A 16391-nucleotide genomic window follows, 5' to 3' on the forward strand; every position below is an offset into this window, starting at 1 on the left:
GCATTGGCAACCTTGCCATTCTTAATTCCTTCCTCTAGCCTTTGACCAATTGTCACCAGATCTGTGAAGTTAGAGGACATACTTCCAATCATCTTCTCCCAATAGAAGGGTGAGAGAGTATCCATGAACATTCCAGTTAATTCCTTTTCTGCCAAAGGAGGTTCCACTTGAGAAGCTAGTTCTCTCCAGCGTTGAGCATACTCCTTGAAGGACTCTCTTTCCCTTTGGGACATATTTTGTAGTTGACGGCGATCAGGAGCCATGTCTAGATTATACTTGTACTGTTTCATGAAAGCATCAGTCAGATCTTGAAAGCAATGGATACGACTCTTCTCCAGTCCCATATACCATTTCAAGGAAGCACCAGTCAAGCTATCCTGAAAGCAGTGAATCAGCAATTTGTCGTTCTTGGTATAAGCAGCCATCTTACGGTAGTACATGGTCAAATGACTTCTTGGACAAGTGTACCCTTTGTACTTTTCAAACTCAGGAGTTTTGAACTTGGCAGGTATGACCAGGTCGGAAACCAAACACATGTTCTCAGCAGCAACCCCAAAGTATTCAGCGCCTTCCATAGCTCTTAGTATTTTCTCCAGGATTTGATATTGTTCTTTGACTTCATCAATGTCACCAGCTTGGTGCTCAAACAGCGGATTTTCATAAGTGGTTTGGCCATCAGCGTGCATAATTGGTTGACACTCAGTCATGACCGGAGCTTGGAACATTGGTCGCGAAGGTTGACCCAACATAGCAGCAGTAGCGTGAGGTGGGGAATAATCTGGAGGCAAACCAAACTCAGGCCAAGTAGTGGCGGCCCTCTGAACAGGAATAGGGTCTTCAACATCGTCGGTGACCTCTTGAATGACAGTCCTTTGAGGTGGTTCTCCTCTAGCAATCAGAACTTGCAACATCTCAGTGAGCTTAGTCATTCCTGACTTCAAATCTTCGATCTCCATTCTGACTTCGGCATTGTGTTGGTCTTGATCTGCCATTCTTCTTCTAACGTTGGCTCTAGTCTCGTACTCGTGTGGAGGAACCAGCTTGACGGTTAACAGAAGACTGTTGAAGATGAATCATAGATGGCATGAGTTGACAACTCCAATGAATATGGATGCATGAAATTTTTGATATTTTTTATGCAAATAAGAATGCCATGATATGTCATGAATGGTTTACATGTAATGGATTTCAAATCATATGGAACAAAAAGATTCTGATATCTCGGCACAAAGTGGCACACAAAAGGATAGTTCTAAGGTTCTTTCCAACAAGGTTCTAGACATGGTTCTCAGAGTTACGAGCTACTTTTGAAAACTTGATCATCTAGCAAATAACTTCCCATCCAACCATGTTTTCAAATGAAGCCTATTCTGAGTGTGGTTTTCGCACTTACCCACGGTAATAGTTACGTTACGCAAGTTGGGCGCGAAACCACCATTTCCTAAAAGTTATGGTTTAAGGGTTTTTCTAAAGGTCCCTAGAGTTAACGATCCAAATTGAAAACATCATCACTCAAGTAAATAACTTACTTAACCAAAGATATCTTCTCAAAGGACCTACTCTAGGCGGGGCATTAGTACCTCTCACTTGACACTACGTCAAGCAAGTTTAATACTAACCCACCATCTTATCTTATGTGTTTCTTGAGCTCCGGTGTAGAGCTTTGTCCACAAAGTGCCAAAAAAAACAAGATATTCCAACCATAAAATAAGAAATCAAATAATAAAGGCAATAAATAAACAAATAAATAAAGCTAACAATAATACAAGAAAAACTAAACTAGGGTTGACTCTCTTAGGTAATCCCCAGCAGAGTCGCCACTTTCTGTAGCGGTAAAAATGTGACTCGAGCGTTATCGCGCGCTCGAAGTACAACAGAGTCGCCACCGAACTTTATTTATTCCAAAAGGAAAGGGAAAATATCGATAAAACCCACGAATAAAAAAGAAAACGGATAAGATGGTCATCGCAACCAAATTTAGGTTCGGGAGTCGGTTAAGCAAGGGGAAGGTATTAGCACCCCTCACCTCCATCGTACTCGATGGGACCCATTTAGTTATTCTTGTGATTTATTGTTAGCTTATATCTACTTGCGTTATTTTTAGGTTGGAAAGAAGGAAGAAACAAAATAAGATTTTTTATTATTCTGCTCGCCAAGACATTTGTATCTTGTGCCTACGTATTCCCTCGTGCAATGGGAAAGTCAGAGCAATCGTAGTTCGGAGGAGGAACCACGAAATGTTTTGTTGATTGATTTTAGCGAGAGGTACTCGATCGCTTTCAAATGGAAATACTACGCGCACATGGATATGATATCACTACAAGAATGGATAACTAAATCAAGATAAGACATGATTTTGGCCATCATCGCATTCGTGTGGAAGATGTTAGATCTTCACATGTGGAAGTATGTTCGTATTGAAATTGAATAAGTGTCTCGTTTTATGAAAAAAAGTGTTTTAGAATGTAAAAGGGTATGAATGAATTGAAAGTTTGTTTGTTAAGAGAAATCAAACATTTAAACAAAGGCTTAACGGCCATTGCCTAAATGTTTGAAAGAGGAAATTGTATAAGTACGTACAACCTCCTCGTAAGTGATGAAGATTATTTGATGAGTCGAAAGACATTTAATTGGATCCAAGTATTTAAACAAAAGCTTAACGGCCATCGCTTAAGATACTTGAAAGAGTGTTTGTTAAATTGATTTTTATAAAGTCTTTAATGGAGTTTAAACATCCAAACAAAGGCTTAACGGCCATCGCCTAAATGTTTAAAGAACAACTTGTACAAGTACGTACAAACCCTTCTTTCCATTGTAGATAAAATGATTTGAATGTTAAAAGAAAGCATTTTTGTTAGAAAGGTGAACTAAATCGAGTTTGAGAAGTCTTTAATGGAGTTTAAACATTCGAACAATGGCTTAACGGCCATCGCCTAAATGTTTAAAGAACAAATTGTACAAGTACGTACAAACTCTTCTTTCCATTATAGATAAAATGATTTGAATGTTAAAAGAAAAGCGTTTTTTGTAAAAAAAATGGTGAATTAAATCGAGTTTGAGAAGTCTTTAATGGAGTTTAAACATTCGAACAATGGCTTAACGGCCATCGCCTAAATGTTTAAAGAACAAATTGTACAAGTACGTACAAACTCTTCTTTCCATTATAGATAAAATGATTTGATTAAAAGAAAGTGTTCTTTTTGTAAAAAAGGGTGAATTAAATCGAGTTTTATGGAGCCTTTAATAGAATCAAAGTATTCGAATAAAAGCTTAACGGCCATCACCCAAATACTTTTAGGACAACTCGCACAAGTACGTACGAACCCCCCTTGATTCATCCATTAGGACTCAAAATTCGATTCGATTAAAAAGGTATTTTTTGAATCATTTTGAAATGTTTTTTTGATAAATTCTAAACGTACATCCAAAGAATATATTTTTGGTTCTTTTCATTTTATAAAAAAAACTCTAAAAAAAAGAATTTTATTTTTATTTTTAAATAAAGAGAAATTTTATATATTGAAAAAGAAAGAAAAATTAGAGAAATATAAAAACAAGAGATGGGCCAGATATGAACAAAAAAACAGCAACCCACCAGCAATGGAAAGAGATAAAAAAATAAAAAGACAAATGAATCGGGTTGGGCTGACCCGAATCCACTCAGATTCCAAACCGGGTTGAAATAAACCCTAACATCCTCTTCATCTCTCTTTCACGTAAAAAACGGTGCCTCTCTTCCTCTGTTACGACAAATCAAACTCAACTCTCTCCGTTCTCAATCTCGTATCTCTCGCAACCACTCTCGATCACTCTATCTCTCTCGTTTCAGTGGTGAACGAACAAACAACAGAAAAATGCTCTTAACCTCACCTCTCTCGATCTATTACGATTTCACCATGGATACAACAACAATAAAACACCATAAACCCCTATCCCGCAACAACCCTAAATCCCCAATTCTCATTAAGATTCGGTGATTACATGTTACATGGAAGAATTTAAATGCAGAAGTTTAAACAACCTGATGGAACGAAACGGAAATCCAGGTACTTGCCTTGCTTGCTTCTTTTCCTTTGCTCTCTGATTCTTCTTCTTCTTCTTCTTTGTTTCTGGATCCGCGGTGTGTGTTGTTATGTTTGTCGTATGCGTTGAAGTTGTCTCCTGCGAAATGTTGTGTTATTGTGTTGTTCGTACAGATGAGTGTAGGTTAGCGGTTTTGTGTATGAATGGAAGGTTTGAGGTTATGGTGAGTTAGTGTTGTGGTTTTGAATGCGAGTGAGTTTGTGTATGTTGCTGTTCTGATGGAGATTGGGAGCTTTCTTACGGTTTCAGTGCTTATGAGGGTGATACGATTGAGTTGAAGAGGTTTACGAGGGTGGGTTATAAAATGGATGGTTTGAGGCCATGAGGGTCTGAAGTTTGAAGCTGAGGTTTGAGGGTTTGAACCCGGTGAGATGCTTGAAGGTTTGTGAGGTGTTCAGTTAAAGGGTTGAATGAGGTTCAACAAGGGTATGCTGGGTTTTTGTATGGGAAGTGTGGCTGCTTACTTTCGGTTCTCTCTCCCCCCTTGTTGCTGTGGTTTTGTTCTTATTTTATAGAGGAATTGAGGGGATTTTTGGGGGGAAAATTTGGAGAATTTGAACTTTTATGGTTACTGATTTTTTGCTTTTTTATGCAGGATTTGTATGGCTATTTTGGTGAAATTTGTGGCTTCTTGGAGCAGTAAATTGCAGGGCAACATTGGGAAGAAGGAGAAATGCAGAGGCGTGGGAGAAAAGAGATTTGGACATATTATGCAGAAATATGGACTGATTATGGGGACAGCAGGCTTGGATGGTGATAGAGCAGAGTTGTGGAGCAGAACGTGAAGACAAACTTTTTTGTACTATTTTTTGTTTGACTTATACTAAAGTTAATAAAATAAAAAATGAAATGGGGCTTTTGTAGATTGGGCCTAAACTATATACAAAAAGAATTTAAGCTTCTATTTTTTGTTTGATATATTTTTTTACTCACTAAAATTAAAATAAATCTCAATCAAAGAGATAAAAATAATACTAATTCTAATGAAAAATAAAATAAACTAAAATTAAACTAAATTATGAAACAAAACATGTAAAAATGCAAAATGAAGGCTATTTTTTGTTGACTTTAATTAAGTCAAATTATCCAAGATATGTGAAAATGCGACGATTGAACGATGAAGGCAAGTAAAAAGTGAGCGCGACATGACAAAAATGAATGAAATATGCGGGTCAAAAATTGGGGTGCGACAATACGAGGTAACAATAACTGGCCAACAAGAATATGCATTTCTTGAAAAATTATAAGGAGTGAAACCATCTGAGCATAATCCAAGTCGGACATTCCTGGGTTCAAGTGCAAATTCAGGATGAACTCTATCAAAGTGTTTGCATGCCTCACCATCAGATGGATGTCGCATCATGCCTGAACTAATTATGTTTGTATGGTGCCATGCCATTTGGCTTGCACTGTGCATTGATGCAAACATTCTTTGCAACCTAGGTATTATTGGTAGATAGAACATAGATTTCACTGCAATGCGATTTTGCCTTTGGTCAAATCCTTTACTGCTAACTAAATACCTCGGACTCTCTCAAAACTTACATTCCTCCAATTCCCCATCATTTGTACCAAACTGGTTGTCATAAAACAACATGCAACCTCTAATGCAACAATCAATCTTTTTTACTTCTAATCCCAACTTCGACACCATCCTCTTTGCATCATAATAACTTGTAGGCATGTTTTCTTTCACAGGAGTCGCGTCCAACATTATTCTCGCAAAGAATTCTAAACACTGATCAGGAACATTCCAATTTGACCAAAAGTATCACACACATTGATAGCTTAGAGTCAGACGACCCCTCAAACAATGGTATATTTATTTCTTTCAACAACTGATAAAACCTTTGAGCTTTCTCATTCGGGAGCTCTTCTCCATCTAAGTCTTGTGGTTCATCATACGCCACATTCACCCCTAATGCGTCAGTGAACATCTCCTCGACGAGATTAAATTGCTCTTGGCATTGCATTTGTGATGAACTACTCCCTGGATCAACTCTATTTATATCTGGTTCTATATGTGTTTGACTGCTAGAAGCCTCTCTATTCATCTCCTGCATTAGTTCGCCATTAGATGTCCAAACCCAGTAATTTGGCCTAAAACCCACTCTTTCCAAGTGACGTTTCACTTCACTAGGGTCACTAATAATATTTCTGCATCCACACTTTAAACAATGACACCTTACCCCTCCTTCCCTGCGACAACATTCTTGAGCAAACGCATACGAGAGAAACGCGGCAACTCCTTCCATAAAAAGTGGTTTAAGCCCACGTCGTCCAGGAAACATGCTATCATACATCCAACTACGATAGAATTGGTAATGTTCCATACTGCACATGTGAATCATGTTTAATTATATTCAATATTTGTCTTTTTCTAAACATATATAAACTATATATATATATATATATATATATATATATATATATATATATATATATATATATATATATATATATATATATATATATATATATATATATATACTTGTTTTTAGTCCTAAACATACATACTTGCTTTTAAAATATTTATATACAGTTTTAATAAATATATTGTTTTTATATACTATTTTTTATTACATACAATAAACTATCATATATATATATATATATATATATATATATATATATATATATATATATATATATATATATATATATATATATATATATATATATATTAAATATAATATAACCTATCAAATATAATTTTAATTTTAAAAATACAAAATTAATTTTTTAAACTATCCAATATAATATATTGTTTTTATATACTAATTTTTATTACATACAATAAACTAACAAATATATATATATATATATATATATATATATATATATATATATATATATATATATATATATATATATATATTAATTATAATATAAACTATCAAATATAATTTTAATTTTAATTTTTTAAATACATATTATTTTTTAAACTATTATATGAATACATATTTGTAATGCTTTTTAAAAAAATTTATACAAAAAAGCACATAAATCTGTGAGGAGTTTTAATATACTATTTTTTTTTATATACTGTTTTTTTAAACATATTGTTTTTGTGGAGTACTTTTTTATATTATATACAAAATATACTTTTTACAACATTTATATTGTTTTTTATATTATGCAAAATGTTATACTACTTTTTTATATATTGTTTTTTTAAACATTTTATTTTTGTATAATTTGTTTTATATATACTATAAACTATACAAAATAAATATTTTGTTTTAATTTTTAAAAACACATAGTTTATTTTTATACACTATTTTATATATTATTTTAATCTATTCAAAATATATAAGATATTTTATATACTGTTTTTATATATATACTGTTTTTTATTTATTTTTATATACTTTTCTTTTATATTGTTTTTTAAATAATTTTTTAAATAAACTGTTTTATATAAACTATAAATAATATACTGTTTTTTGTTTTGATTTAAACTATAAATAAATATTCTGTATTAATTTTTAAAAACACATAGTTTATTTTTAATCATTGTTTTTTATATATTATTTTAAACTATTCAAAATATATAAGATATTTTTTTAAAACATTTTATTTTTATAGACTGTTTTGTTATTTATTTTAATATACTGTTTTTTATATTATTTTATATATACTTTTTTAAATAAACTGTTTTATATAAAGAAATATGTTTACAGTATATAAACAAATATGTTTATAGTATAAAAAGATATCATTTTTATATACAGTTTTTTTTCTAAAATAAAAAGATATTATTTTTTGAAATTAATAAATAGACAATCTTTATAGTTACTTAAAATACCAAAAAACAAAATTAATCTCTAACATAAATACAAATAAATATACACACTTTAAAATCAACACAATATATCTCTTAACATAAACATAAAAAATTTATTTTCTATTTTTATTTAACAGTTAATATCATATAAATATCTATTAATTAATAATTATTTTGAAATTAACTTTAAAAAAAATAGTTTATATTATTATTATTATACAAACAAAAAAAAAACATACAAAATGAAATATATAAACACCAAATATATCTAATATATCTAATGCACCTTTTAAATATATACACAAAATATATAAAAAGTTTATTAATGTGTACCTGGAATTGATGAACAAATTGTTGTGTTCTTGATGCTTTTAATCCCAAAATATTGCTCCATTTAAATAAATTAGTTGATACATGAAACACAGGAAATAAAACCAAAATTTAGATTACAAATTAACTCTAAAAATAAAATTATCATATACAAACTAAAATTCTGAGAGTGTTAAGGGAAGGGAAGGGAAGAAGCAGAAATAAATAATAATACACTGAAGTGGTGAGTTGTTGTGTGCATACTTAATGTTGTGGATGTTTCCGAGGGGTGACCCCTCGCTAATGAAACAGTCAACTGCTGCTAGGGGCAGCCCCTCGCTAAAAAGTTACATCGGAAACACAAGCCCCTCGCTAATGTCCTAGTTGTTTTTTAGGAGGAGTGACCCTTCGCTAATATCTGCCTCAGATTTGACTTTTTAGCGCCATTTCCATTTGCCAGGTGTTACCCCTCGGAAAAAGCTTTTTTCAAAATTTAAATTTTCCCTCTTTCTAGTTTGCGAGGGGTTACCCCAAGATAATTTTTTTTTTCTTTCTGCTTTTCTGAATTGCACTTTGCGAGGGGCTTTACCCCAAGCAACCTTAAATTTTTGTGAAGTGTTTTGCCCCTGGCTAAATTCCCTGGCAAATTCAACTATTTCTTGTAGTTGGTTCCCGTCTTGTAAATGGGAGATAAGAGTGCTAAGACATCTCGGTGCGCATACGAACATTCTGCAATGACATGGGAGCAAGGCATGCGAAAGGCTTGAAACTTTCCGCACTCGCACCACCCTTCTTCTAGAAGAACATTGTATTCTTATCTCGGCAGGCCCTCATTCTAGTCAATTGTTTCCTTGACACTGAAGGTACGGTTGAATCAGTCGAAAGATGTTACATTGTGGCTATTGGCTTTGTCAGATAAATTTCACGCAGCTTTCGCTGAATAGTTGTCTCGATTCTGAAACTGCACTCCACCGCTCACCTCATATTGCGGAAAGAGAAACCATCCTAAAGTAGGTTGATATTCTCACCAAGGCGGTAATTGGAAGGTGTCTGATGTCCTTAAAACACCGTTCATTGACTCCATAAGATTTGTAGTCATGTGCCCCATCGTTGCCCGTTGTCGTAGGCCCTAGTCGATTTCTCTTTGGCAAGATTATCTATCCATCTGCCTGCATCTGGATTTGACAATAAGATTTTACGTCGATAATGTTGGAACGTTGGTTGAGTTAATGCATATCCAGCATTGACAAGAGTCTTCCGAAGAACCTTATCCATGATCTCCGGCATAAAATTTTGCTCAATATGTCGAATTTTGGGCTTGCATTTTGACACCATGGGGGTGGCGCATCCTAACAAACAAAAACATATTAGCGCCATGGGGTTTAGTGCCTATGTGTAGAGCACCCCCAAACCTGATTACCCAGATATTTTTTCTCAAAATGTTGTTTTTAATTTATCATTTTTAAACATGATTATCGTAATTTTTTTCTTCACAAAATTACTCCTTAAAAATTTAGTGAGAGTTAAAATGCAGATGATTGTGAGTTTTATTTGCTTACTGGGTATAAGAGACTTTGAATTCCATTTTATTTATATATATTTTATATAACAATATAGATTGTTTATTGACTTTAAGATGAATATAATTTGATAACTAAAATGATTCAATTTGTAAAAATTAATGTTTTCAGGCTATAATATACTCGACTTACTTTCCACGTAACATGTTTGATTAATTTCATTACACAATCTAATAAAACTACATACAACTTGGAAAATTTGATAAAAAAGTTTTCAAATGGAAAAACTTATGGTGAACTATTTCCATCCATAATGAGATATTGGCATAAAATAGGATACTAGCTATAAAGGCAACAACTAAAACTATTGATTTCTTTATTATTACTCTAGTCTCAAATTAATCATTTTTTAATTTTATATATCTTTAAAGTAATAATTAATTGTATTAATTTTAGTAATAAAATTGATTTCATTCATTTCAAATAGAAGAATAGGGATCATATTTGAGAGATAAGAGCAAAGAGTAAATAAAAATTGAAAAGATACTAATGAAAGTTGTAAATTCTAGATATTCCTTCACATGACTAACTCAGAGTTTTCACTTTTGTGAAACGAGTTAACCATATCAGTTCTCATTAAATTATTGAAGAAAGAAAAATCACAGAAAAAAGTAAGTGTATGTCTATATTTATTCTTAAATATATTTTTAAAAAAGTACTTAAAAACTGTCGCATCAGATTCTGGAATCAAACCAGAAAATCTGTCCCTCTTTTACCTTATGAGTGTACTTAAGTAAGCACTAGCAAGTCCTAGAGCAAATTTGTGCATAGTTATTTTCTAATCCATCAAGAGCACAGTAAAGCTAGTGTTATGAAATTGCAACACCATGACCGCTATGAAAATTATACATAGTATTTTTTGGGTTCGTCACAATGAATAACACCGGACAATAATATATATTTTTCTATTATAGTATCTTATAACAATGCCGTAAAGTGGTCGATACGCAGGATTTTGGCTCTCCACCGTAAACCGCCATTTGTTAATACTAAGCTCAATACTTCAAATTAAATATTGGTGTCCATAAATTACAAGGTTTATCTCATTTTTCAAAAATAAAATTCAAGTAGTCTATTTTTAACTTCTATTTTTATCTCGCATATGTATTGAAACCTGAAATTTTAAATCTTCATAAAAAGATGAATCAAACAAAGATTAAAATTCAAATGAAGCATGGGGCCACCATAGGTGTTACTTTAGTATTTTTCATGGATGAGACATTGATAGAATTGAGTTGTTGGTTATTAGTAAAATAAGTACCATGTTTTAAAAATAATTAACAGAGTGTGTTCGGATTACAATCTCTACACACACCCTTACACAATCTCCATAAACACCTCTCAAACAACAATGCATTGTATATTTATGTGTAAGATTGAAAAATAAAGTGTGTCCAAATTAAAATATTCATACACACTTTTAAAATTGCATATTCCCGTATACATATTAACTTTTATATTACTTTAATCATATTATTTTTTGAAAACATTATATTTAAAAAAAAAACACTATTTATTGTATAAATATACAAAGTGGTTTAAGAATAACATTTCTCAATATTTAATACGTGTAAATATTTATTGTGCAACCCATATTTAATGTACATAGTTGGTGTAAATCTTAAAGGTTTTAGACTTGTATTAATTTTGATAAAATAAAACATTGAAAATAGATAATGGTGGTGGATCACCAAAGTCATTAATCAGTGCCTACAAATAAATATTGGCATACAGTTTTTTCTCATCATTAATTACGTTTCTTTATTTAATAATCGAATGAGTTTCCGAAAAGAGAACAACTCTGAATTGGCCATGTGAAGACTGAAGAGCATGAATCACAAAAATAAAAATAGGTTAACTTCTTTCACAAAATAGAACAAGTTTTATTTGTACATGATAAGAGAGGTAATGAGAAACAGGAAATGAAAAACATGACCAGTCCCCACTATGTAGGGCATGCAATAATGATAACCAGTACTAGGACGTGGTCTTCTCAATATTTAATTTAATTTTTTTTATTTTGTTTTATTAATTATTTTATATTATAAAATATAAATTTAATATTATAACATTATAAAATATCTAGTTCCTAGATTGAATCTTCGGTAGCATTATTTTCTACAGCCTTATTTGTCGTCACTTATCAACTTTAGATTAATATAGATAAATTTATTAAACTAATATAAATAAATATTAATTTTAAAAAGTATAAATATATTTATAAATTTATATTTAATTAAAAATATTAACGACAATTTATTTGCTAAAATTTTATGTAAAATAATATAATATTTTATATAATTAAAGAAAATAGAATTATAATAAAATTTGTCAAATGTAAAATTCAGTGTAATTGAATGTATTTGTTAAGACAAATTAAATTCATAATTTAACTTTTTAGTTATAAATCAATTGATCTTGTAAGAATGGAATATAAATTTAAAAATTAAATAGTTTAAAATAATAATCCTCATTTTTTAAAAATAAAATTTAAGCTAGAAATTTGATATGTGATGTCTTTAATTTGTTATTAATTATTATTTTTTCAATATATATATATATATATATATATATATATATATATATATATATATATATATATATATATATATATATATATATATATATATATATATATATATATATATATATATATATATATATCACAGAAACCAAAGGCTACAGAACGAAAAATCAGAAAGAACAATTACCTATTTATACACGATAGAGGCAAAATATTCCAAAAATGAAAATTACAGGACATAGATGAAACATTAACTACTCTAAACCACTTCCAAGAGGATAACACAATGGCACTGACACACTCGTCAAAATTAAAAATGCTTCCCCTAAACAAAATTGTATTCCTTATAATCGAGATGTTCCAAACTACCTTCATCCATATAACACCAATAGTTAATTTTTCTAAAACCTTAATTTTATCGAAGAAAGCAAGATAATTTCTTAACTCAAGGTTCGTCAACGGGTTGGAATCGCCTATCCAAGATCCAACTTTCACCCAAATTTTCTCAAAGATTGGACACAAATCAAACAAGTGATTAGAGTCCTCCTCCTCTCTAAAGCACAAAACGCAACAACAGTTGGTAGCAAAGGTCAAGGAAGGGAATTTCTTTTTCATCCCATGCTTTTTTAATGTACAACACAAAACTCCAAAAATGTCCCTTAAAATTGGAAATACATTTTCGATTCTCACAATTGTTATGGAACTTTTCATGGCCTAAGGTATGTCTACTTTAGATTTTTGGGGCTTGTGTTTAGCCGAATTGTTATTACATTAATTTGAGGGCATGTGTTTAGCTTAATTGGTTTATGTTTGCATTCCTACTGTGATATGTTTACATTAATGATGTCATTGGTTTTGGTTTAAGTTTCATTGCATAAACATTAAGTTTATGGCACTTTACCCTTTGCACGATTTGGGTTTGTTACTGATGTTACATTACATTTCTACTGTCATTAGTTACATTGCTACTGTCAATGGTTTTGAATTTGTTTTATATTTGGAGTTATAATATATTGCGTTGCTATTGTCATGACATTGCCACTGTCATGTGACTGAGTAGAAAAATTGTTCAAACTGTCATATGAGTTACAAAATGGTGTAATTCACTACGCCAAATTTGGCTTTTAGCAGCACCCCTACGAAAGCGCTTTTAGGAAAAGCGCTGGCATAGGCTTCGCTAAAGACAAAATTAAAAAACACGCTAAAAAAGCGCTCTAATAGTGGGGGGGTATGAAAGCGCTTTTAAGAAGCGCTCTGGTAGGGGGGGGGTTATGAGAGCGCTTTTCAAAAGCGCTCTGGTAGGGGGGGGGGGGGTACGAAAGCGCTTTACAAAAGCGCTCTGGTAGGTGGGGGGAACGTGGGGGGAACGAAAGCGCTTTCAAAAGCGCTGGTAAAGGGGGGGATACGAAAGCGCTTTTATTCAAAAAGCGCTGGTGTAGATGGGGTTACAAAGGCGCTTTTGAAAAGCGCTCTAGTAGCTAATTTAAAATTAAAATTTCTAAAACAAAATTAACAAAACACGCTATTTGCCTTCAGTACTGTTCTTCTCTAAGCTAGTAACGAAACCCATATCTCCCTTCGCTCTGCTACTATTCCACGGGAAATCGCCGCCGTAGAGCCATACGTTCATCTCCTTCTCTTCACTGCAACCACATTCATCCTACAATCATCTTCTTCTCTTCGCCACCGTAGCTCAACAACAAAGTTCATACGCGAAGTTCATACGCGAAGGCATCTTCTTCTCCTCGAATCGATTCTGATTTTCACAGGTATCTTTGATTTTGATTCTGCATAGCTGGGTTTTATATATGCTCGACTTTGATTTTGAATACAGTCATTGCAATTGGCATTAGGGTTTGTATAATCAGCAAAGGTTTTATCAGTCATTGCAATTGGCGTTAGGGTTTGTCAAATAGCAATGGTACAGAGCTATAGTGTTGCGAAATTTGAACTGCACATTGTTGCTTTCTGATACGGATGATTGTTATTTGTCACATTTAATTTGCAGTAGAAAAATTTATGATAGAGATAAAATAGTAATGAAGAAAGTTTGTTGAAATAGAATGGATCAAGGTAACTATGTATGTTGAAAACTACTTCCTGCTGTGTTGTTTGATATCAATTTGAAAATGAAAGTTTGTTTGAGGAATTTGTTAGATAATTTGTTAGATTTTGTTAGAATTTAGATAATTTTATCTCTTGTAGAATTTGTTAAATAGATTTTGTTTGATGAAAGTATGTTAAATAGATTTTCTTCATTACTATTTTATCTCTTATAGAATTTGTTAGATAATTTTAAATGATGAGTTGTCATATTAACTTGGAATATACTTGAGAGTTGAGAGATATACAAAAGAAAGGGATATAATCTTAACTTTCTTTATGCATTCATTCTGCTGAAGTTATCAAAAGTAAATAATTTAATTAAAAAGTTTACCAAAAAGAAAAATATCACAAACAAGTAGAGTTGAATATCAATAAAAAAGAAGAGTTAGAAGTGAAAAACAATAGTTACCAACTTATCTGCCTTGGATGTGTCATACTGGTTTCATTGGTTTTAACCATTTGATATAGGTACATGTGGTCTCCCTTATTGTTTTACTTTTGTGTTGCAAATGTTTGGAGTTACTAAATAGTTTATTTAGTAAATTCCTAAATTGTTGAATCTGGCTTATTAGTAAATTTCTTTCTCAAATTACTGGTATTATGATGAATTTTGCAGTATAGAAACTAACTTTAATATGTTCAATTTAGATTGGGGTTTTTTTGATATTGTGTTAGTAGTGGTGTATTTAACTGCATCGTGTGTGTTTAATTTTACAGTTACTTTGAAGGCTCTGGTTTCTACTTGTACAACGCCGATTCAAACCTACCCGTCTCCCACATAAAGTCTAACTCAGGTTACTATCCCTTTCTTCTTGCTTATAGTTTGTTATTTTCTGCTTATAGTTTATTGTTTATGGTTCTATTTAATATCAATTTAGTGTCTCTCAACCAGTTTTTTGGTTTGTGGACTTATATTACCTTGAAATAAGGTAATGTCTTCTTTAAGAAATCGGGTATTCTGATTAGGTATTCTATTATGATGATAGCTATTTATTATCTTGACAGAATTCCTCAGTACCTGATAGAGAAACCAAGAAGTTTTTGTTTAGCTTAATTAAGACATGGATAAGACATGGATGAATTCAAACCGATTGTCGAAAGAGTACGAGAAAGGGGTATGGGAATTTGTTGAGTTTGCGGTTGCGAACTCCAAAGACCCGCTTCGAATGCCGTGTCCTTGCTTGGGTTGCTGTTATGCCGGGGGTAAGGTTGACGGGAATCAGTTGGGATCTCATTTACTACGGTTTGGAATTGATAGAAGTTATACATGTTGGACAATGCATGGTGAGAAAAGTACCGGGAATGCTGGGTCGAGGTGTAATAGGAAGTATGCTTCAAACGACGATTGCACAGACACATACGATTGTGATCGAGTCGAAGAGATTGCAGAAGCGCTGGAAGAAGATCTAGCGGATTGTCCCAAAATGTTTGAGAGGTTGGTAAGCGATGCAGAGAAACCGTTGTATGATGGTTGTTCGAAATTCACAAGATTGTCTGCGGTGTTAAAGTTGTACAACTTAAAGGCAGACAATGGATGGTCGGATAAAAGTTTCACAGAGTTATTAGCCCTTATGAAAGATATGCTACCAGAGGATAATGTTCTTCCCAATCGAACGTATGAAGCCAAAAAGATGTTGTCTTCTATTGGAATGAGCTATGATAAGATACACGCATGTCCAAACGATTGCGTTTTGTTTCGAAACGAGTATGCAGCGTTGAATGAGTGTCCTAAATGTGGTGCCCCTCGATATAAGAAAAAGTTGTCTCCTGCTAAAGTCTTATGGTATTTTCCTATAATTCCGAGATTTAGACGCATGTATCGTAGTGAGACCGATTCAAGACACTTGACTTGGCATGCAGATGAAAGAATTATTGATGGAAAGTTGCGACATCCGGCAGACTCACCACAATGGAGTAAAGTTGATACTGAATATCCTGAATTTGGAAAAGAAGCAAGAAACCTTCGGTTGTCATTGTCTACTGATGGAATGAACCCGCATGG

The 16391-nt window shown here is 32.3% G+C and overlaps 1 long non-coding RNA gene across 1 annotated transcript; it reads left to right on the forward strand.

Moving 5' to 3' along the window:
• Positions 1-13664: 13664 nt before the first annotated feature.
• Positions 13665-15883, forward strand: LOC131633069 (uncharacterized). Its single transcript, XR_009293217.1, has 3 exons — positions 13665-14052; positions 15107-15183; positions 15395-15883. It is a non-coding gene; the product is annotated as an uncharacterized LOC131633069 (long non-coding RNA).
• Positions 15884-16391: the final 508 nt, after the last annotated feature.

Source organism: Vicia villosa, unplaced genomic scaffold (genome assembly GCF_029867415.1).
Source record: "Vicia villosa cultivar HV-30 ecotype Madison, WI unplaced genomic scaffold, Vvil1.0 ctg.001067F_1_1, whole genome shotgun sequence".
NCBI lineage: Eukaryota > Viridiplantae > Streptophyta > Magnoliopsida > Fabales > Fabaceae > Vicia > Vicia villosa.